This window comes from Callospermophilus lateralis, chromosome 4, assembly GCF_048772815.1.
Source record: "Callospermophilus lateralis isolate mCalLat2 chromosome 4, mCalLat2.hap1, whole genome shotgun sequence".
NCBI lineage: Eukaryota > Metazoa > Chordata > Mammalia > Rodentia > Sciuridae > Callospermophilus > Callospermophilus lateralis.
This window is the reverse complement of record NC_135308.1, coordinates 121,926,003-121,949,977: the sequence shown is the minus strand read 5'-3', so window position 1 is coordinate 121,949,977 and position 23,975 is coordinate 121,926,003. Positions and strand designations below refer to the sequence as shown.

General features: G+C 38.3%; 1 protein-coding gene and 1 long non-coding RNA gene across 4 annotated transcripts in view; one reads left to right on the top strand and one right to left on the bottom strand.

The window, feature by feature from the left end:
• Ptprr (protein tyrosine phosphatase receptor type R) overlaps nt 1-23,975 on the top strand; it is a 258,417-nt gene that overhangs the window by 171,791 nt on the left and 62,651 nt on the right. The window lies entirely within an intron of this gene.
• LOC143397095 (uncharacterized) lies at nt 13,816-16,450 on the bottom strand. The gene is made up of 3 exons (XR_013091136.1): nt 16,395-16,450; nt 14,623-14,708; nt 13,816-14,199 (listed from the first exon to the last, which is right to left on the bottom strand). It is a non-coding gene; the product is annotated as an uncharacterized LOC143397095 (long non-coding RNA).

The following is a 23,975-nucleotide window of genomic DNA, read 5'->3' as shown; positions in this document are numbered from 1 at the left end:
TCTGAACTTTTTGAGAAAGCACATATGATTTAACAGTCTTTTTATCTCTCACATGTAGAACATAATTACTGGATGGCAGGAGCTCTTGGAAATGAGTGAATGAGTGATTCTCAGGAGTCATTCTCAGGTCAACTCTCAGGTCAGCTCTAGAGAAACACTTTTCTTGTTCCACCATCCCTTCTTCTGCTCTCCTCACTCTTTGTTTCTTTTCCTGTAATTCTCTGCCAATATAGTGGAGTGAAGAATTTTAAGAGAGGTAAAATATGAAGGATATACAGTGTGCCATGCTGCCGGAAAACTTTGTTGACAGTTTTAAACCTTCAGAAATTTATGTTTATGTGCTCTAATGGTCCCTTTTAAATAGCCTCATGCTTTACTTTCCATTTCTTGATCCAGGAGTGAAGTAATAATCTTCTGTTTATTGCATAAAAGTATGGCAACGAAGCCATGAGATCATAAAGACTTCATTATGAATCAATTGACCCAAAAGTCTCTCGGGTCATGATATATAAATCTCTTGTCTCTGATGGAGAGAATCTATTACCTTGGTATTATGAATAATAAAGTAAATTTTAAAATAAAATATAAGTAAAAAGCTAACATACAGGTTAAGACATACGTATAACTGAATAGGAAAGATATCCCTTGAAAGTTAAGAAGATAAAAGAACTTTATGGTGAGGAACATTCTTCCTTTTTTTCCCTATTCACCAAATCTTAATTGATTCTTGAGCCTCCAACTTTTTTATTATTGATTCTCTCTGTAATCATCACCCTGGGCCCAAGTACTCATTACTTCATGGTTGCATTGTTGTGTCTTCTGATTATAAAAATATTAGGGCTAACAGGTGTTATATAGTTCACATATATTATTTTATTTCATCTTTTTCCCTCTGGCTTGTTGTACACGCCTGAGGTTTATCTTGCTACAACAACACTTGTGTTACCCTATTTGCTGTGCAAAACTCCTCAGTAGCTCCTCTGTGTCTACAGGATGAGGCCCAGGCTACCCTGCTGTGCCTGAGAGCTCCTATACTGTCTGGCCCTGATGATTTCCCCCAAACTTTTTGTCACTACAAGCCAAATTAAACCTCTGTCCCATCCAGTCTGTCCTCAGGCTCCTCCTCCTGGGTGCCTTGGGTTCCTGCCCAACAGACATCTGCATCCTTATTTTGGTCCCTCTTTTTCCCTCCATCTATCTCCAGAGCCCAACATAAAACTTGCCTCCTCCACTGGCCATGTCGCTTCTCCATGCCCACAGGGGTTAGTAATACCTCTGGATTCATATATGTGCTACCTCTTGGCAGTGATTTTAAGAAAAGAAGCATTCACAAAAGGACCCAAACTGGTTCTTGAGTGGTTTGTCCTGTCCCTTAGCCAGATCATAAGGCTCTGAAACACAAGTACTGTGGCTCAAGAAATCCTTGCACCTCCTGCCTCCCAGGGTTCCTGCAATCCTGTTGCATGGTAAACACTCGAGAGGCATTGTGAAGCTAATTAGTTTTCCTTTGCATCTGGGGATCTCATATATTTTTAAAGATCCTTCCAGAAGAACAAATAGCCTAATGATAAACTACAGAGCTGAGTCTCTGACATTTATTAAATAAGTGACTCGACAGATTAAGTCCTCTGTGGCATAGTTTTCCCAATCTACAAAAGAATATCTGTTCTACCTGACTTCAAAGGATACTGTAAAAGTAACAACCAACATAAATGCCCTGGTGCCTTTGAGAAGGGGAAGGTAGTCTAGTATTTCTTTTGTTTTTGTTCTCTGATTCCATTTTAGAATCTATATGTACTAGGTCAGTTATGTTTTTAAAATAGGAAAGCTGAGGCTTTTTTTTTTTTTTTCTGAATTGATACAGTTGAAACTGCCATATGACATCTGAAGTATTTCTTTAACAGAATTAAATTTTAGTTTTTTACATCTTATTTATAAAACTATTAGTATATTTGTATTTATAAAATTTACAAATATGTACTGAAAAGTTGGCCACTAACAAAATCAAATTAATCTATACTAGTCTGACAAATGAATTCATTTCCCACAGTGAGTTCAGGGATTGGAGAAATAAATTCAGATGCTTCCTAAATAATATGTAGATAACCTAGAACCTGTTTGTTCACCCATAATAAGCAGAACAGCAGGTCCATTTCAGATTGTTGTAAAATTAAGCCAGACAGATGTCACCTGGCTAGCACAACATAGGGCCATAGATAGCTCCTGTTCCCCATTTTCCCTCCTCTTTTACCCCATCCTTGTCCTCTCCAAATCCTCCACTTGTCACTCACAAGGAAACTGTATACAGACTGGGTTCCAACTGCCCAGAAAACAAAAAAAAAAATCACCTTCCAACCCGAGAAAGTACATTTTCTTCAGTGGGGGAGACAGGACTCATAAATCTCCAAGTTTCTGCACATTTCCCCTTTAGGCCACTGTATGACTAATGACCAATTTTATGGAAAAGAAATCAACAGGCAAATGAGTGTGTTCACATTATTTCCCCATTTTTCTTTCTTGATTTTTCTCTTAGAAGTAAAACCTGAACAAGGACAATTAGAGAACTATTCTGACAAGAGCAGACTCATGGTTAATAGAGCATTCCCTGTCCTGAGTTATTCTTTCAGGGATCCACTGGGGGGGGGGGGGGCAGCCGGAATCTGGCATCCCATCTGTGGGGGTTTTCTTCTATCACAGCTGAGACCTCCATAGGCCCACAAAGGTGCTGATGCCTCCTGAGTAAACATTCTGTAATTTTTCTCCAGCTGTACCATGCTGTGGTTTATTTGGCATCCACAAATACTATGCAAATAATATGACATCCAGTTATGACAATATAAAGTTTTCTTAGGGGTTTCATCCTGGCCGAGCCTGGGAGATTTCTGTCAGAGCTAGAAACAATGAAAAGATGGGCTTTGCCAACAAAATGTGGAGTATTGTGCACCCTCACTCGAAGAACTATAATTTCCTCCCAGCAAGGCAGATGCTCAAAAATGATAACCTAGAAAATCCTTGATCCTTCTGCCATTAATATCCCTTTGGAACCTATGGATAAAGGATTGATACAACTGAACAACAACACAATACGGAGTACAGAAATCTTCAGGAAATTAAAATCTGCGCTCACCAAATAATAAGCCCATCAATGAAAACAGAGTCAACTCCCTTACTCTCTGTCAAATGAAATGGAGGCCCAGAATTTTCTCTGAAGTCTTACGTGAGATTTTTTTTAAAAGCATAGCCTGAGATAAGATTTTTTTTTTCTGTGTGATTTATTAAGAGAATGTTTTCAAAGAAGCCTATTAGGAAAGTGGGGAAGCTGAACAGAGGAGAAAAAGGTGTTCTTCCCTGGCATCTGCCCTCAGCCTGATCACACTGGAGGGTCTGGAGTGTGAGTGGCGGCTCATGGACCACTGGTCCACCTTGAGGGAAATGGCTGGGTGTCTTCAACCTCATGCCCGTCAACCATTGACTTTAGGCCACCCAGGGGGTGGTGGAGGCATAACTATAAGGCTGGGCTAGGCAACTCCATCGGCTGAGGGCAATTCTCCAGAGAAGTGGCAGCTGGGAGTCTTTGAAAGCCAGTGCTCTCCCCATGGGGGAGGGAGGATGAGGGCAGCAGCCTGGTAAGGGCAACCTGGATGGGGCTGCGACAACAGTACTCTGCTTGCCAAAGGTTGACCTTGTTCAGCAGAGCTAAGCTGATACTCCAGGTTTCTTTGATCTTTCCAGGCCATTAGACCCATATCACATGACCTCCTTCCCATAAACACCAATTGTTCTCTCAGAACCTATGCACCATTGAACACAGTCTATCAACATGACTCATCTGCTCCACCTGACAATATGGGGGATGGTAACATAACACATAACCAAAAAAAAGCACTGAGAAGTCAATCTTCTCTTAACTTCAAGTAACTCTGGTAAAAATAAATAAATAAAGTGATTTAGTAAGACTTACCCTTTATATGAATTATCTCATTTCATCCTCACAAGTGAGGAAACGAAGGCTTAGGACATTTAAGTTGTTTCCCAAATAACTGGAAATGTCAGATTGACAAACAGAATCTAAACCCAAGCAGTGTGGCTGCAGAGACTGTATTCCTAACAAATCCTACTACATCGCCACCCTTGAGGGAAAAAGGAAGAGCGTGTTCCTAACATTCCACAGAAAATAAAGAAAAAGTAAATTATAAATCAATATACTTAGCAAGCAGGTCTACTGGGATGTGTTATATTCCTTCTGGCCAATTTCATGACTGGCTTTCAGAATATGTTCAGATTTTAGATTCGGCAAAATGCAAGCGTGTGAGGTAGATTCAGAGCATTCAGGTGGATAAGCATTGGTTGCCCCGCTAGAAGCACACTGGCCACCACAGTTTTCTTCTTTTTTCTGGTTATTCCCATCTTTGATGTCAGATGTTAATCTGACATCAAAGACCAAGATGATGGTGAACATGAGTTTAGAAAAGGAGCTGAAGTGAGAGGGAGATAAGAGGCAATAATCCAGAAACCTGAAGTCCAAAACCTTTCTCAAAGAATGTGATGGTAGTGATGGAGTCTCCAACTGTCTGGATAATCACCCCAGTGTCACTATCAAACATAGTTTTGCTGTATACAGAGTGGGTGGGAAGGGCAGCATGAAGTCACACATTTGTGCCCCTCCACCCAGTTGCTGCCTGCCGGTGCTTTCAGAATAGATGGAGGAGCAATGACTGCTACCACATTGGAGGCTAACCTCCCCTGTGCCAACCGCTGTGCTCACGTATCATCTTATGCAATCTTCACAGCCCTTGAGGCAGGCACAGTTTTTATGCCCTCCTCACAGGTGAGCTAACAGAGACTTAGATTGAATAACTTGCTCAAAGTCACAAAGAAATGAAGATGGAGTTGAAGTTTCAAATCTAGAGTCTGGCTACAAAATCTGCCCTTGCCACTGTGTTCTCCCTCTTCCCAGATGATACAGATGAGAATATTTTAACTTTCTATTATTTTTACAACTATATCCTTATAAAATTCTTTATGAGGATGTCCAGAGATTGGGGAACGTTGAAAACATGCATAAGCCCTTTCTTTTTAGAATGAGAGAGAGAGAGAGAGAAGGAGAGAGAGAATTTTTTAATATTTATTTTTTAGTTCTTGGCGGACACATCTTTGTATGTGGTGCTGAGGATCGAACCCGGGCCGCATGCATGCCAGGCGAGCGCGCTACCGCTTGAGCCACATCCCCAGCCCCCATAAGCCCTTTCTTAATGGAGAACATCAGAGTCTTCTTTGTTTGCAGGATAGATATACCTGCATTTTTATGCAAGTGAGTTGAGCCTAAAGAGCTAGGAAAAAAAAAAAAAATCTTTGAAGGAGTTTTGTTTTTTTTTTTTTATTCTTTAAAGATACAAAACGTAAAAATAAAAACTCACTGAGATTAAGAAAATGGAAAATTCAAAAATTTGAAATCTGCCTAAAAATTAATGACAAGTCATGAGACACAGTATAATAGTGTGAAATGAAAGAAATGACAGGAGATAGGAACCCAGGGAGAATAGAACAGGAACCAAGACATATTTATAAAGAATTAAAAATAGAGACGTTTTGCCTAAAAAGTGTCCATCACTTATTGATAAGCACAGGCCCAACATCTTTCCAAGCAGAGCCTGCTGTGCCTGAGCCTTTGTGGTTGGATGAGTCCCAAGAGTGTGCACCCAGGCGGCTCCAAGAACATCACTGTAATTTCTCCTTTCCTCTGCCCTGTCCTCCCTTTCCCCACCCTGCAGAATGATGGGAGTGAGTCCCATGTAGTCCTGTCCCTGCTGTATCTGTCACCAGACCACCTCTCATATAGCCTGCCTTGTCCTGAGGTTCAAGCAGAAAGGGCTTCTCAGCACCTCCATATCCACACACCCTCCCACATCCACTAACTTACAACCTGATCCCAGACTCTGGCCCCAGCATAACCAGGTGCCCTCCATTTTCATGCACACTGTGGAGGATGGCGACAGGGGGAGGGGCATGAATTCGGCTGCCTTCCCTTGGAACTCTCCTGGCCATTCTTTAGGGCATGACCTATTTTTAAATAGAATTATGCTTGCTTCCTCTACGCTGCATAATGCTGGCATTTCTACTGAGCTCTTATTGTCCTCGCCCTAAAGAAGAGGCGGTAATGGTATCATTTCTGGAGATTTATGTTTGCTGATTTCTTTACACATGCTCCAGTTAGAGACTCACTTTGGAGAGTACTAAAACACAGTGCTTTATAAAAATGAGACTTCTGTCTTCACTAGCAGACCGTGTTCCAGATCTTGATGTACAGGCTGACAGAATTAGGTGAAATGGCCTGTTTTGTAGAAGCGTTTTAATCAGGGCAGGCACAGACAATTCCCAGAGTAAACGTGGCTTCCTATTTTGAGAGAGAGCAGTTCTGAATCTTAGATACTGTGTCAGGAGGTTTTACCTTGCAGACTTTTGTCCAGGGTATTATTTAAAATGTGTCATGAAGCTATGGCTCAGGATCCCGGTGTGTACATTTTATGAACTACTTGAACATCTTTTTCCTATGGAGGAAGATACCTCTCTGCTTTTATCAGATTTTCCCAGACATTGGTATATGACCTCTATATAGCAGGACAGTGAAAAATCACAGACACCAATGGCAGGTGACCTGAGCAAAATGAACTTAATTTTCAGCTGATGGGCTTTTTTTTTCCCCTGTAAGTATTTTGCAAACATTAAAGTGGCATTCCAAGTTAGCAGTGCACCATGATTATCTGCTGTAACTTGAACATGAGGTGGGGGGTCTGTTCTCTGATCTGTTTCTGGTGCTGGCCAAGATGACTGTAATATAGGGAAATGGTGCCCTCTAGTGGACAACTCCATGTTGGCACAGTTGTCATCTGATACCTCACCTGGGAAAGCTCAATTTTGCTTTTGTTAGAAAACAAAAATCCATAATGACCTTAATGTCCTCTCTGGTAGGAAAGGCATAGTCTCTCTTAGAAGGTATCTTAGGAAAAAAGTCTCCTTGTAGGGATAAAAGAGCTGTAACCTGAGAAATGACAAACTAGCGTGGACACTTTTAAAAATAAAATGCTTTCTAATAATGCTTGGCATCCAGTCATTTTCCCTTCTCATTTAATCCACAAGCAACTTTAGGGATAGCATTCCAATAAAGTTATTATTGCCTAATAGTGCTTTATAATGTACAAGTTCATTTGTTTAAGGAGCCAATTATTTTTCTAAATCAGGTGTTTAAATATGAACTTCATTGATCCTTCTCTTTTCCAAGCTATCAGGGTCCTGTCTGCCTTACCTTTTATTTCCCTCCTTTTCCCTCCTGATTGGATTGTTTCCACTCGTTTGGTGTCCAATGCTTGACATATGCTCCATAACTATTTGTTAAATCTCAGGATGGGGGAGGGGGAACAAGAGTAGGTTTGTATCATGGAAAGAAAAAAAATTTAAAGATGAAAATGAATGACTCCAAACATCTCCCCCGACAGAAGTCTCTTGTGTTGGCAGGTTGTCCAGTCTTGTTAGCCGCTTGAGTTGCTGTCCCTGTGTGTCCTTGATGATATCACACCGCCCCCTCCAGGACTACAAGGGGAGTTCAGTTTTTCCCTGCTCTGAATATAGTCTTCTGGACAATTACTATTCCTCTTGTTTTGTCTAAGGATTCTAAGAAACAAATTAGAATCTTAAACCCACTTTAATCAGGAATGAGAATAAAATGATGAAATGGCAAAGGACATGCAAGAATGAGTACATTGAAAGTCTGGCAAAGAGCTCGTTTGCCCGAAGGAATATACCTCAGGTGCAATCCTGGGTGTCTTTAGCCTTGTTGGACCGCAACACTACTCAAGAATTACTTTTTCCAATCAGCCCTCATTCTTGTTGCCCAAGGCAGCTTTTCCAGATTAGTGTTCTCTCCTTAAATTTCCTTCTACCTTTCCATATATAAACAAATACAGATCTCAAGGAATAAACTACCTCTAAACTACATTCCTTCCCTTCCCTGACCTCATAAATACTTTCACATACATACATGTGCATGCGCATGCACACATACACACACACACACACACACACACACACACACACACAATCTCCTAAGAGATTTCCTCATTTCACATTTCTCGTTCTTCACATTTCTCATCCTCATTTCTCATTTCACACACATACTAGGGACTCTATATATTGCCTGAATGATACAGTTTGGCTTACTCAGCTCTGAAATATCTAGTTCTAGAAATCTCAGGGACCGGAAAAATTTTCACTTGCCACCTCACGCCTGGGTGCCTAAATTCTCCAACCATTTTCTGTGACCAATGAGTATTAAAAGTTCATGTCTTCTCCGAACCTGTTTAATGTATAAATCTTGTAAAATTGAAAGGACTCTATTCTGTGCCTATTTTATATCACAAATACACATCTAGACACTTAGGCAAAGAAAAATCACATAGTAGAATGATTCCATAGTTGTAAAAGAAGAAATCTAGAGTCTCAAAATGAGAGATGCAGGTTTCTCCAGGGGAGACAAAACATCCTCAACTTTGAACAGTCTGCCAAACTCTGCATGGACCAACTCTCCTTACCTTTACCTTTTCATCTGTGCATTTTAAACTCCAACCTTTTAAAAAATTAATCATGCAACTCTCGCAGAGAAAATTGTCTTCATCCAACTTCTTGACTACATGATCTCTATTATCTTGACCATGGTGATAATGACTTGATTTGCCACAAATAATGTAAGAAGAATTTTTTTTTACTTTTTCAATCTGTCTTGAAAGTGGGTTTTCTGAACTCTAAAAGTCTCTTATTGCCCACTACTTCCTCATAAATTGTTAAGTACATTGGAGCCAATAATCAATAGAAATAGTTTCTATTCCAGCCAAAAACTACATAAAGAATGTGTTTCCATGCTGGGGCAGTTCAAGATAAAATGAATTTACTTCCATTTAGGAGCATGAGAACTCAATCTGGTAAGCGATAAAATGTCGTACACATGTGAAGTCTGGGGAGGGCAGGCCTTAAGTATTTTGTTGTTGGAGCAGACTGAGTATATGAGCTTGCTTGATAGATATTTTGGAAGAATGCACAGAGATTGCCAGAGAAATTATCTCCCCAGTTAAATGGAAAATCCAGTGAAAGAATGAGAAATATACTTGGTAAATATTACTTAAGAAATGATGACCCAAAGATTTCTTCTGATTTAAATGTAATTTTCCCTTTATGACCTGTAGGGGGCATAGTGAAACAACAGGATTCTGTGAAAGTAGAACCAGGCCTCCGGGACAGTGACCCTGGACTGGGTTTTACATCATCCAGAGTGGTACCAGTGAAGGGTGGGGCAGGTGCCTCAGGAAATCATTTACACAGTGTCAATAACAGTCTCTCTGGAATTATTATTTTTTGTTGTAGGCCACCCAGTTTTATGACCTCAAGTGGGGAGGGTGTACACAAACCCAAATACTATCAAAATGTCTCAATCTTCAGAATATTAATAATGCGTAAAATAATTAAGAAAGGGCTTAATTTGACTATTTGATCCCACATCTTTTTTTTTTTCCTAAATCATGATATTCCTCATAAAATACTAAACTGTGTAATTCAGTACACTAAATGGTAAGCTCCTTGGGAATAAGGACTATGTGTGTCCATTGTCGTGTCCATGAACTTTGAATTGCTTATCTTATATTGTCTGGTGCACATTAGACCTACATAAATGCTTTGTCCCTTTCCCATCCCTACTCCCTGCTGGTGACGGTGGGTATGATTACCACAGTGGTAGTCTAGGAGTCAGAGATCATATTTTAGAACCAGGAGCTTCTTGAAAAGTCAAAATTGCAACACTGAAAAGTTGAAAGGAACCTTAGAGCAGAGTAATTTGAAATCATAGTGCCTTAGGAAACTTTGTAAAGTCTCCTGGTATTCTACATACAATTTTTTTCTATCTAAACAGAATTTTTAGATAAAAAAATATATTTTATATATATTATATGTATATGTGTATGTATATACATATATATATGTAAATTAAGTATTATAAGTAACCTAGAGATGATTTAAAATATACAGGACAATTATATAGGTTATATACAAATACTTCACAATTTCATATAAGGTACTTGATAATATCTAATGATGTTAGTACCTGCTGGCTCCTAGATCCAATACCTGTGGAGACTGAGGAATGCCTATACACACACACACACACACACACACATATATTAGGTGTGTTTGTGTGTGTGTGTGTATGTGTGTGTTTAAATATATGTATGTTTAATCACCTGTTTCTGTGCAATATTTAATCGCTATGTACTTCTATTTCTATATTTCACTATATTTGAATGCCTCCCATCTGGAGGCTGTGATCTCAGTGGTTCCTCCAAGTTCCAGGGAGATTTCCATAATGATGCAGCTAGTGACAGAGCCCAGTTTGAAGGCAGTGGTCAGAGACCTTATCAGAGCCACACTCTGGAACTGAAACAACTCATACGTTGCCAGCCAGGAAACTTTTGAAATGATTTCATAAAACTAGTTTCACTTCTGGCCCCCACAGTACCTCAACAGTTCTTATCTGCCCCATTACACAGGGTTCCTATAACTGGATTTATTACTAAAATTATTAGGATCACAGGATGTTGGCACTGTTTACAGCCAAGGAACTGAGACAAAGAAGTTAACCAACTTGTTTACAAAGAACTGTAAGAATCCTGTGGGAACCATCTGTCAGTACTGGTTATTCAAGGATAGGACTGTCGCTGGATCTGTGGCCAGCTTTGGATTTTTACACATTTTTCTCTAAGTCAGTGTTTTCCAACTCTGCTTCCTGGGACCATAGAGGAGAAGTGGGTCAAGGGGCTTGAACCCTTGTCCTTTGCCTCTGTGAGCCCAGCTCTGTATACACTCACTCTGTTTATTAGCCTAACAGATAAGATTTTCTTTTACCTGAGAGGTCCCAGCTTTGAACAGTTTGAAGACCACTGATGGAATTGTTCCCTTAGCTCTGCTGCTCAGGATAAACCTTTCCAATTGGATTCAGAACCATTTGTACCACAGTGACAATTGTCAGCCAGAATAAAGTCACCCAAGTTGGCTCTTGATAACCCCCGGCCCAGCCCTAGTTTGCAACCCCAAAACCCATACCTGGGGAATTTGACTAAATTATTTGGTGATAAAAGCATAAGAAATTAATATATTTGGGAAAAATAAACACTTAGATTTCCCGACTAAAATACCACAGCTTTTCCTAGATTCATAAGATAATTATACACCATTGTGCTTTATTTATTCTTAGTAAAACTTGTAGGGATTGTTCTCAGGATAATGTCAGGGTAATTGTTCAAAATTGAGCTATGGGCCAACCCAAGGACATTGTCCTGGGAATAGTTTGGCTAAAATATACGAAAGATTGCTTCTCTTATCAAAAATATTTCATCTTAGAGTCTTGGATACGTGAAGAAAGTTTTGACACAAGATAAAAATAACAACAAATCTGTCAGCAACTGTATATCTTCTGTGCTCGGAGAGCATAGTTAGAAGGCAAATAAATCGTGTCCCTGGGCCCTGTCTCCTTAGGCCTATTTTATAATGGGATGATATATAATATAAGGCACCCTCCTTCCACTGGGAGGGATGTGTTCTACACCCTTCCTTTCTCAGGAAGGTAGTTTTGGCCATGAGACACCTTAAAATATTGGTAAACATGAGCCATCGTTGTTTCTTTTAGCTTTTATTCATTTTTATTTTATTCATTTTTTTTTAAATTTTAATGGGACTTTACAATGTAATAAATTGTTATTGAAGAAATTTTTAAAGTATATTTAAGCAAAACTAAAAGTATACCCAGGATGGATGACTCATACCTGTAAACCCAGTTTCTCAGGAGGCTGAAACAGGAGGATCACTTGAACCCAAGAGCAAGAGGGAAATCTGGGCAACATAGTGAGGCCCTGTGTCAAATCTATTTTAAAAAGTTATTTTACAGGAACTCCCACCATGCAGATAACCACCATTAACATTTTTTAAGTAATTCTTCAGATTTATCTACACACATGCACCTTTGCATACTGCACCTATAGTAGCTGATGATGACTGCAGGGGTAGCAACAGTAGCAGGAATAAGAACCAACAGTACTTCTAACAGCAGTGGAGCAGTGGTAATTACCACTAGTAAGTCAGCAATAGTGACAAGAGAATTCATAACCACAGTAGCCAGAGCAGCAGAGAAAGCTGTGGTCAGTGTCACAGCACTCAAGGTGTCTCAGTAGCAGAAACACAAATGATAGTGATAAGAAACCATTTAAGACTTACAAAGCATGTATTATGTACCGAGGGCTGTTCTAAGTGCCTTATTTATTCTATCAATTAATCCTCATAACAGTCTAAACAAGTAGAGTTGGCCCTCCATCTCTGTGAGTTCCATCTGCATCCTCGGATTCAGCTGACCCCAGATAAAACATTATTTTTAATTGCATCTTCATGGAACATGTATGATTTTTTTCCTTGTCATTGCTCCCTAGATGATATAAAAAATTACGTACAGAGCATTTACATTATATTAGACATTAGAAGTAAATCTAGGGATGATTTAAAGGATTCAGAAGGTTTGTGTGGGTTGTATGAAAACCTTATATTTCATATAAGGGACTTGAGCATTTGCCGGTTTTGGTATCAGTGGGGGATCCTAAAACCAATTCCTCATGGAACCTGAGGGAAGACTATAACTGTATAAGTTATATCCCCATGTTACAGATGAGGAAACTGACACATACGCAGACGAAGAAACTTGCCCCAAATCACACAGTTTTAAGGGGCAGAGCCTGAATTGTCGAATCCATAATCTGCTCTGAAGCACCATGTTGGTGGTAATAACAGAAGTAGCATGAATTCTGAAACACTCTGTTTTGTAATTTATATATACTTACCTAATGCGTGAATAAAGTTTGAGAGTGATTCTGAAATTGGAATAATAGAAGAGGAAATGAAGTGAATTTTTTAAAAAGTCTCACAATTAGTCTCTTTTTACATCCCCTAAATTGAATTATCAAAGAAAGTGTATTTTGAAAACATTTTTGCTCTCCTATTTCATTATTCCTAACAATTTGCACCCAACTCTTCATACATTTATCTAACTTTTTGGAGTTCTTCACTGGCTTTTGTAAGATAAAGAGCAAATTAAGCTTGCTACTTAATGCACCATATTCTCAGTTTATAGATGTGACTTCTCCACGTATGTAAGTGCTCAATAAATATTTGAATGAGTAGAGCAATAAGAAATAAAATTTTAGAATCTACACTGAAAGCAAATAGAATTGAGTGAGACCAAACACATGCTACTTTAACAAGAGTACCTTTTAATACTAATGGAAACAATAGCCAGAAGATAAGAGGAAATAGTCAAACAAATGAAAAGGTAAAGGTCTGTTGATGCTTTGGTTCTATTTTGTTTCTCTTTTGCTTCCTATAATTGCACATTTTGAAAATTTAGGGTTGGGGATGTATCTCAGTGGTAGAGTATTTGCCTAGCATGTGTAAGGTCCTGAGTTCAATTCCCAGTACTGAGAAAAAAAAGAGAGTTTACTTTACCAAGTACATTTGCATTATTTAGTTCATGTGCACACTTGAGACTGTCCTGACAGATCCCCTCTGCTTCCAGAAAGCTATAATTTAAGACAGTAAAAGACAAAAACAAATTGTCACTCCAGTGAGTATATTAGTAAAATTTTATTCTCTTAAAAGTATCAAGTCAGGCAAAAATGTATGACCCCTAACATAAATTTGCACATTCTTTTTAAATGATTTCAGACTGCCATAAATGGCAGATTGACAAGAAATAAATCTACTTTAATTTTTTTAAAAATAATAACTTTTAAAATGCCCTCAAAAGTTATCTTAGAACTTTTCTGCTTAGGTTTTCAAGCTGAAGTTTTGGTTATATGACTTGATTTAATTTCCAAGTCTCTTATCTGTAGTTTATTCTTGTTACTTCAGTTGCCACTGGTTTTTAACTTGTACACAGGAAGCCAGTGCCAATCAATTTTGTTCCCAAGGTGACAGGAAACCTTGGCTGGTCAGATGTTGATTGTGCTTGCTGTTCATGCTCCACCCGTCATATTTTCTTCCCTTTTGGCTGAACTTAAGACAAATTAATCAGTGGTCGACATCTGGCAGACAGTTTTGGTGTCTTCTCAGTGATTCGTTGACCTGCAAAATTAAAAAGTAAAAATTCAGTGCATACAATTTGTAGACACTAAATATAAATGCTGTCAAGGATCCCTTCTAAGGTCATGCATGAAAGGTCCATCTTTGGACTTTTCAATTGAAAAAAAAGTGAATTTTCTGGAATAATGAAACATCTGTTGAATAAATATTTCACCTTCTTTATGATGGTGAGTGGCTTACCTCACCCTATTGTAAATTCCAGATATAAAATGTGAAACAGGGGGCACGGAAAGGCTCAAAGAATGTTAAGCTTTTTAACAGGTCTCTGCTGTTTATGATGAATCTTTAGCCACCTGCATATTTTCTTCAAGAAGACTCCTATTCCACCTAAGCATATCCCTTATCACCAAACACTCTGAGAAAAAAGATGTTAGTATCCAGACCATGACAAATAAGATAACTCACAATGATGGCTTTGTGGGTGATCAAGTCAGGTGACCTTCCAGTCCTTCAAAATCAGGCTTCTGTGGAGTCTTTTCTGGTTTATGATTCTACAAAAAGAAAAACTACAGACTGTCCACCAGCCTTGTGAAATGTTTTCAGAAATCACAAGCTTTAAAGATAGTGGTACCAAAAGGTGTATCTAATTTTACTAGTTCTAGTAAAAACAGAGCTCATGAGAATCATATGAGAAATGTTTTTTTTTTTTCTCTAGGAAGATGAAGGAAGGTATCGATGCAGGAAGGTGAGATTAAGATAAACCTAAAAAGGGCAGGTATGTTGGACCCGATAGGCTTTTCCTGTTCCTAAAATGTCTTGTGCTCTTACACAGGAAAAGCATTCTTATTCACCCAAGGCTGTGCTAGGACTGTGCTAGGCACAAGTCCTAAGCAAAGGACTCTGGGTCATGGAGGCAGGACAGCCAGAGAGTGGGTAGGAGAGAAAGTGTCCAGGGTGGGTCCAAAAGGGTGGACAAATATCCCAAAGGGTCAATTCATTCTGAGAACAAACTGTTAGTTTTTTCTTATTTCTTAACACTTTCTGCACCAAAATCCGGATACATTTTAAACTGGGGTGGACTCAGGTCATGGAGTTACTGAAGGCAAGCATATTCTGTGGTGCATTGGTTGCCTTTGGACTCTGCCAGTTCCAGCAATCGTCCAGCTACCCTCCCACAGATTCCTTTCCTGGATGTATTATCAGGGCGAGTTTTGACCCAGTGTACTTACTTGTTCAGTAAAGCTTCTTCCATAGAAACGCTAGGACTGTGAAAGAAAGATTAAGGGGACTAGAAGAATTCACAATGTTTAGAACCCTAACCATTTTTTGCACAGCTATACTCCCAATTTTATCCATAGCCAAGTAGAAGAAAAGCCCAAGATATTAAATAAGTGTTGTTAAGCAATCAGGAAGACTTGAAAAGGACAGGGAAAGAAGCTAGTACTGAACCCAGATGGAATGCTGTTGAAAACCTGAAATGTATTTGAAAGGGATTCCATAATCTCTCCCTGCATTGCATTTTAGTTCCCCTTTTGATTTGCCTGAGAATCTGTTTGGACAGAAGCAAGCCACTGTGAGTCTGCTCTTCTTTCCACCTGCTTTTCTAACAGCCTTGACTGGGAGTGTTCCCAAGGGGGTTAGCCACCAATTGTTATTCACAATAGCGCTCCCCCCACCCCTCTGTGAGATACTATGCCAGGAGATGTTTTCTATTCTTGGACAGCGGTTTTTCTGTGTGCAACATTGATTGACTGTTACTGGAACCCAGACTGTTCCCTTGGTCTCCTTTGCATCACTTCTCACTCACAAAGCTGAGAGCTTTAGGAGGTTTGGCAGTACTGTACATAAGCAAAAGACTTTTATGGGACAGCCAAGCAACAGAGATAACAATGGGTAAATGTCAACAATGCATTTCTTTCAGGGACATATGGCAATGTGTTTTCCTAGATGATCTAGTTTATATAACACAATGCATTTTAAACCTCTCTTGTCATGCTTAGAGTAGAAAGCACTGTTATTATGGAACATCTCGGAAGAGCTAAACCTTATCCAGTGGAGACCCAAATCTGAGCTTTAATCTGAACTTGGATGGAAATAGTTGTTGGGGTCAAAGATAAGGGAGTAGGGAAGTAAGATCATTGATACTGAGCCTGTTCCAACACAGGAGAACATTCCAAGGTCTAGTGTGATCACCAATAAGAAAACTCTATCAGAACAATAAAACAGAATAACTGTACCTCTATGTGGACAGGAGGAGACTAGAAAAGCCTCAAAATGTCTGCCTGTCTTAATATTCAACAGCTGCCAGGTGCAAGGTAAGGTACAAGATGAATCACAAATATGTAATATCATTTCCTGTCCATATGCATATCAGATAGGCAGACTGTATCACTGGACTTTCATAATGTGGAAACTGAGGCACAAACACTTAGGTCAATGCCCATGGTCACAGAGCCCGTTAGCTCCAGAGGAGGCATGTGAGCCCAGGTCCGCGTGCCACGAAAGCTCGTGCTCTTTCCTGTTTCCTGCCTCTCTTGATGTCTAAGGTGCTCCATAATTCTTCTGCTTTCACATCCTCCATCTTCAGAGTTGAACTTCCCAGTATTCAGTCTTTTCTCAGTGAAGAAACCGAAGCATTTTAAGATAAAGTCACACTTTCAGCCTCACTAACATTCATAGATGGATGCCACCGGAGCAGAGCAGCTGGTGCCGCCTTCCACCCTCCAGATGGCACCTGTGCGCCATTCACAGACAGAAGGAGAGTCAGGGTCCTCAGCAGGTTGGGCTTTTGCTTATGTTCAAAGGACATTTACAGCAATTTGTTGTTCTCTGTCCCCCAAAATCCTGCTGGAGGCATGGGCTGCCCTTTTAAGATTTGAAGCTAAATCAAATCAAAGGAACATGCGATGATCCTAAAGCTGACAGGGAGCCACCAAAACTTTTCTTCCCAGAGGTCCCTGGTTGCCATCTAGAGAAGGCAGTTCCAGCAGGGATGCTGTTCCCACAGTAATGCCACCATCAGGTTTTCCAACGGGGACATCTGTAGCCCTTTAGAAAATTCTCACTTGATACCCATCAGAAGGGCTTAGATCTCTCTTCTTTGTCAGCAAGAAGGAAGATTCGTCCTAGAGGGAAGCCACGGAATTTGAACGCTTGTGCCTTTGTAATTTTCATTCTAAAAAAAGAAAGGACTTTTTGCCCTCTTTCTTCCTCTCCTAGCAAAACAATAATGCGATCTAGTCAGGGAGTTTTGTAAGTTCCATTAGGGCTCCTATTGAAAAGGAATTTCTTGATAAAGCACAATTGGACTGTAAAGATGATCTTCAGGAAAGGATGCGGCTTGTATGAGTCTGTGGAGTTTGCATTCATGAACCCTGGGTTCCCGTAAGGCTACGCGCTTTATCTAGGGCAGCCCCGAACGAGTTGGCAGTACTTGAGAAAGAGCACTGGGAGGGGGAGCCAAAACCGCCCTCCTGTCAGTTGTTTTCCTCCACAGGATACTGGGTGATTCCTGTCCTAACCAGATACTGATTACTTAAAGCTTAGCCCAAGAGTTCTTGTCAAAATGATTTCCGCAGAGTATTTTGACTTGCTGAGGTCTGAAGAACTTTTAGGATTTGTTAGGTGTGGACCTGAACTCCAGGAACTGGTCTATGGTATGTGGTCAGTGAACTCCATCCGTTGGAACAGATTGTCTTAAGCACCTCATTTTCATCATCTTTCACATGTCTCTGAATGTCCTCATGTGACACGGAATTATTGGTGGAAAACACATGCATTGGTAATTCACACGAATGAAAGCAAAAGAAATTCAAAGGTCTTCACATTTTTTTCAGCCATAATTCAAACATTTGCAACCTGGTATAAATATGTTTGGCCCAACAAATCTATTTCCCCCTCAGAACTGTATTCTTGCACCTTGGAAACATCGCACCTTATTGACAATGTAGATGAACTCAAAACATGGAAACTGCTAAAGATTTTTTATAGGGGTGAATGCATCATTTTCTTCACATGAAACAAAGGATTAATGTTAACATCCAACTTTTCAAAACATTTTACAATATATACAACTTGGAATGGTTAGGCATGAAAAGAGTGCATGTTTGTATATAAAGGAGTAGACCATGAAGAATCTTTCAAATTTTCCTTAAATATGTGACTTCCATTTTACAGTTTTATAGTACTTTGTTGCTTCCAATAAGTAGACAACTAATAAAATAAAAAATAAACAAATAAAACAGTAAAAATCACAAATAAGTAAATAAATCTCAGCATTGTTTCACAGGCTGACTTTCACTGAAGAAAAAAACAATAAGTAGACAAGAAGAAATTCCAAAATCCACAAATAATATTTAAATCAAAGTGATAGGTTTTCAAAAACTCATTTTATCTGAATCAGATAGTTTATATTTGGAGTCCTTTTCAAATACTACAGTTGTATAGGGATTTTTTTTTCTTTTGCTATTGGAACCTGAACCCAGGGATACTTTCCCACTGAGCCCACATCCCTAGCCCTTTTTAATTTTTATTTTGAGACAAGAACTCACTAAGTTGCTTAGGGCTTCAATAAATTGCTGAGATTGGCTTGAACTTGTGATCCTCCTGCCTCAGTCTTCCAAGTTTCTAGGATTACAGGTATGCCTGGTTAGTATAGGATTTTTTTAAGAGCATTTTATTTTTACCTTCTTTGCATAACTCTCTGTTCAAACCAGAAATAAGTAAACATGATTACAGAAAAATCCCTGACTCCTTATCAAGTTTTATGTTATAATTGTGTAATACATAGTAAATCTAAACACTATTTTTTAATTCTTTTAGAATCAGTGAAAAACATTATAAGCAGAAGAAATGATTCATTTCTTGTCAGTCTTGAAAATCTCAGTGTAGTTAATACTCATTTTATTTATTTCCTATGCCCACAAATTCGTGCCATGCATAAAAAAAAAAAAACCAGAAAACATTGAAATAAGTCAATTATCCTCTACCTTGTTAGAGTTGCCAGGCATTCTGTGTATAGGGCACATGTCCTGTATTTAATGATTTTGTCCTGCATCCTGTAGTCATTTTGTCAGGATGCCCTGAAGGTCCTGTGTTCAGCTTTTTTCATTATATTACAAAACTGTGGCAGTTCACACTGTTTTTCAAAATCTAACTGGCCATCCTATATTTTTATTTGCTAAGTCCAGTGACTCTACCCTTGTCATCCCTTGTTAGAGTCTTTCAGTCATTATACGCACTTGCATCTCCCTTGAGTGTACTCTCACTAGTAGAAATAACCATTTCAGAACAAGTGTCATAGTGTAGATTAGGATTGCTTAACATGCTGGGATGATAGAGTTAGTATCTGAAGTCCTTCTAGACTAACATGCACCTTTTATGTGAAAGGCAAAGCATTGAAACGAAAAGTCCATTATTCATTGTTCCATCACTTACAGAAATATGTCCTGGAGATATAATAAAAGTGGCATCATTGAATATCTCAGAAATGAAGAGTTGTCTACATAAATATTAAGATTTCTATGTTAAAAGATCTCTGGTGAAAAAAAAATAGTGAATTATAAAACAATACCTGAGGGAGAATAGTTTGTTAGAGACAAGGAATATGCTTATGGCCATTGTTTAAAAGCCTGTTTTTACATATTCTCCATTGCCATCTGCCTTAGAGAAGTGTCATTGAATATATTAAGTTTGGAACATTTTAATTTTATTTTTACAGTTATAAAAGTCATTTGGACAGCAAATTTTTACATTGAAAACTTAATGATTACCCAAGTTGCATATTCAGAAGGCAGACTAAAGTGTCTCCCGTGATAGATAAGTTATTTTAAACCATCTCTCATGACTAGTGGTGACAGCTGATGAGGTAGATACTCTGATGCAATGCCCAAACGCTTACTACCTTGTATATTCGAAACAGTTGAAAGGATTCACTTCCATCTGTGAGTCTCAGCAGTAGTCACAAAGTGGAATGTCACCAGGGAATATGCTCAATAAATGATCTATCTGTTGGAGCAAAGTAAGAAGACATTAGAATCTAGGCCTGGTAGGTGACTTGGGAGGCTGAGGCCAGAGGATCACAAGTTCAAGATCAATCTCAGCAACTTAACAAGACCCTCTCTCAAAGTAAAAAATAAAAAAAGGTCTGGGGATATAGCTAAGTGGTAAAGCAATCCTGGGTTCAATTCCTAGTACCACACATCATCATCATCATCATCATCATCATCATCATCATCATAAATAGAAAAGAAAAAGGGAAAGGAAAAAAATACTGTCAAAAACTATGCTTGGTATTTCTTTGCATTTTACTACTTCAAATTTTATAAATATTTAAACATTTTCATAATCTGTACTATAGCAGCTCATGTATATCATTTATAAGTAAATTTCATTGGAGGTGTGGCTTAATTTCTTTTATTATAAGAATGGACAATAGAAAAAAAGAATTACTAATAATGTTCCCTGAAAATGGGTGATGAATTTCAAGTGTAGTTCTAGTGGACTCGGTCCAAGTCTTTTCTACCATATCTGTAATTCCAGTGTCCTAATAACTCTATTCTGTTATAATGACTTCAAAACTGATAAAGGGAGGGGAAAAAAGAGATTAAAAAGGTGCTTATTGTAAGGTCTTAAATAACAAGGAAAATTTGTTTTTGCCATACTGAGTATATAGGAGGAAATTATATTGTGTCTCTATAGACATATTTGCACAAATAAGCAAAGAGAAAGTACAAAAATGTGTATGATAACATGGTTTAATAGCAAAGCTAACTGGAAATAAATAATTGTATAGGTGTTTAGCAACCACATGTAGTATTTTATATTTATTTATGAAACCCACATTGTTACTTTAATAAGTTTTTTAATATATAAAGTAGAAAAAATGTTGCAAAACTGTATGAAATTTTATGATCCATGTGTATCTTAAGAATACATAAGAATCCAAACAGTGGTGTGCAGTGAGAAGTAGAGTAAAAAATGAGGAGATGGAAGAAACTAAGGGAAAGAGGCCTTTCTTTTTCATTTTCTTCCTTCTATGTAATTTGGAAATTACAAAAAAGCTGGGAATATAGATATGTGGTAAAGAATCTACTTAGCATGTGAGAGGCCCTGGGTTCAGTCCCCAGCACTACAAAATAAACAAATAAAAGCTTTATAAAAGTTAAGATCTAAAAATTCAAATAAGGTATTATTTTATTTGAATTAACAGATTTTTATAACACAGATACATCCATTTAACATAAAATGAAATGGAACTGGAACATCAATCACATTTTTTTAAAATAATAATGTAGACAAACACAGTCATTAAGATCAAGAGGTATTTTGGGATATCAATCTCAGATTGACTAAGTAATGCCAAAACTACCTTAGTCTCCTTTATCTTCAGTTTCCCTTTCCATGATTACAGATACCTGTGATAAACTATGGTCCAAAAATATTCAGTTGAAAAATGCTGAAGTAAAAAAAAATCATAAGTATTAAACTGCACATCCTTATGAGTAGCATGATGAAGTTTTGTACCATCCCACTCTGTTTTGCCCAAGACTTATATTACCCTTCGGTCCAGTGTATTCATGCTGCATATACTAACTAGCTATTAATCATTTAGTTTCCCAATACTTGGGTTCAAGTAACTCTTACACAGTCACACAGTAGCATCACATGACACCACAATGCCTATATCAGCCACCTCACTTTGTCTCATCATGAAGACTTTGTACCATCACATATTATCAAAAGAATGGTGAGGACAGTGCCATAAGATATTTTGAAAGAGAAAGATACCACATCCACATAACTATTACAGAATATTGATAAAATTGTCTTACTTTTATTATTAGTTATCATTAGTCATCTCTTTCCGGCCCTAATTTACAAAGTAAACTTTATTTTATATATATATATATATATATATATATATATATATATATATATATATATATATATATAATGCTTAGTACTATCCAAAGATTCAGGCATTCATTGGGGGTGTTGCAACAAATCCCTTTTCCATAGAGAGGGCCTACTACACACTTTATGCTCTGAAGACACAGCTATGAGGTCTACATCTCATGGTTCTTGACATCATGCTCATTCCTTTCATCATGACATGCTTCCATTCACACCTATAGAGAGTTATATAATGAACATCCATGCCTATACTATCCAGTTTAATGAATAAAACATTATAAGTACAAATAGAAACTCTGGTTGATTTTGCTGAGCATGTTGGTGCACACCTGTAGTTCCAGCAATTTGAGAGGCTGAGGCAGGAGGATCACAAGTTCAAGGCCAGCCTCAGCAACTTGGCAAGACCCTGCCTCAAAATTTAAAAAGGGCAGGAGATAGAGCTCAGTTGTATAGCATTTGCCTAGCATGTGTAAGGCCCTGGGTTCAATCACTGGCAAAGAAGGAAGGAAAGAAAAACAAACAAACTGGTTTATTTTTAACTAATCTAATTCTCTTTCCTCTCCCTTGAAGGCAACCACTATTCTAAATTTAATGTTTATCATTCCCCTAAATATTTTTATACTTTTACTAGTGGGTATATGTTTACATGTATGTGTGTGTATTTATATGTTCATATAGATAGTATGATTTTTTTTAATCTTTGTACAAATGTATCTTTCTCTCTTAATAGATCAATGGCCTAAATGTCAGGGCTAAAGGTATTGTTCTAGTCTGAAGGCCTGCAGATTTGAGATCCAGAAAAAGAAAAGTGATACTTCAGTTTGAGACTGAAAGCAGGAAAAAGTCAATGCCCCATTTCAAAGACCACCAAGTCAACAGGATCCTTACTCTAGGGAGAGTTCGCCCTTCTGATACATTCAGGACTTTAATTGATAGCATGAGGCTTACTGCACCAGAGAGATCAATCTGCTCTCCTCCCTATATAGATTTAAATGTTAATCTCACCCAGTGTACTATTACAAAAACACCCAGAGTATTGTTTGATCAGATGACCATCCTGTTGACACATCAACCATCACAGAAATTGTCAAAAAGTAAAAAGACAATCAACAGAATAGGAAGCAATATCTCCAAATCATATGTGATAAAGGTCTAGTATCCATGTAAAAACTTTATAACTAAAAATAAAAAAGGAATAAGGCAAAAATGGGCAAAGAATGAGAAGATACTCAGGTGTTCATAAAGTTCATCAAAAGATGCTCGACATCATTAGTCATTAGGAAAATGCCATCCAAGCCACAATGAGATACCACCTTATACTCACTAGAATGGCTATGGTAAAATACAGACAGTGACAAGTTTTGGACAAAATGTAGAGAAACTGGAACTCCCATACATTGCTGCTGGGAATGCAAAATGGTCCAGCCACTTGGGAAGAACATTTGGTAGTGCTTCAGAAAAGTTAAACCTAGAGTTATCATATGACTTAGCCATTCCACTGCTAGATGCATCCCCAGGAGAAATGAAAACACATTTCCACGTTCAAACTTGCACACCAATGTTTGTGGTAGGATAATTCATAGTGGTCAAAATCGGAACCAACTGAAGTGTTCATTAGCTGATAAATGGATTAACAAAAGGTGGCGTGTTCATACATGAAACATAACGCTCCATAGACAGGACTGGAATACTCCTAGATGCTACAATGTGGAAGACCCTGAAAACACTATGCTACATTAAGGAAGTCAGACACAGATGGCCACGTATCACAGTATTCCATGTGTATGTCCACAACAGATAAATCCATAGATATAGAAAGTAGATTAATGGTTTCTAGGGACTGGGGAGAGGGAAGAATGTCGGTAGGTGGGTAGTTTCTTTTGAGGGTAGAGAAATGTTTCAAG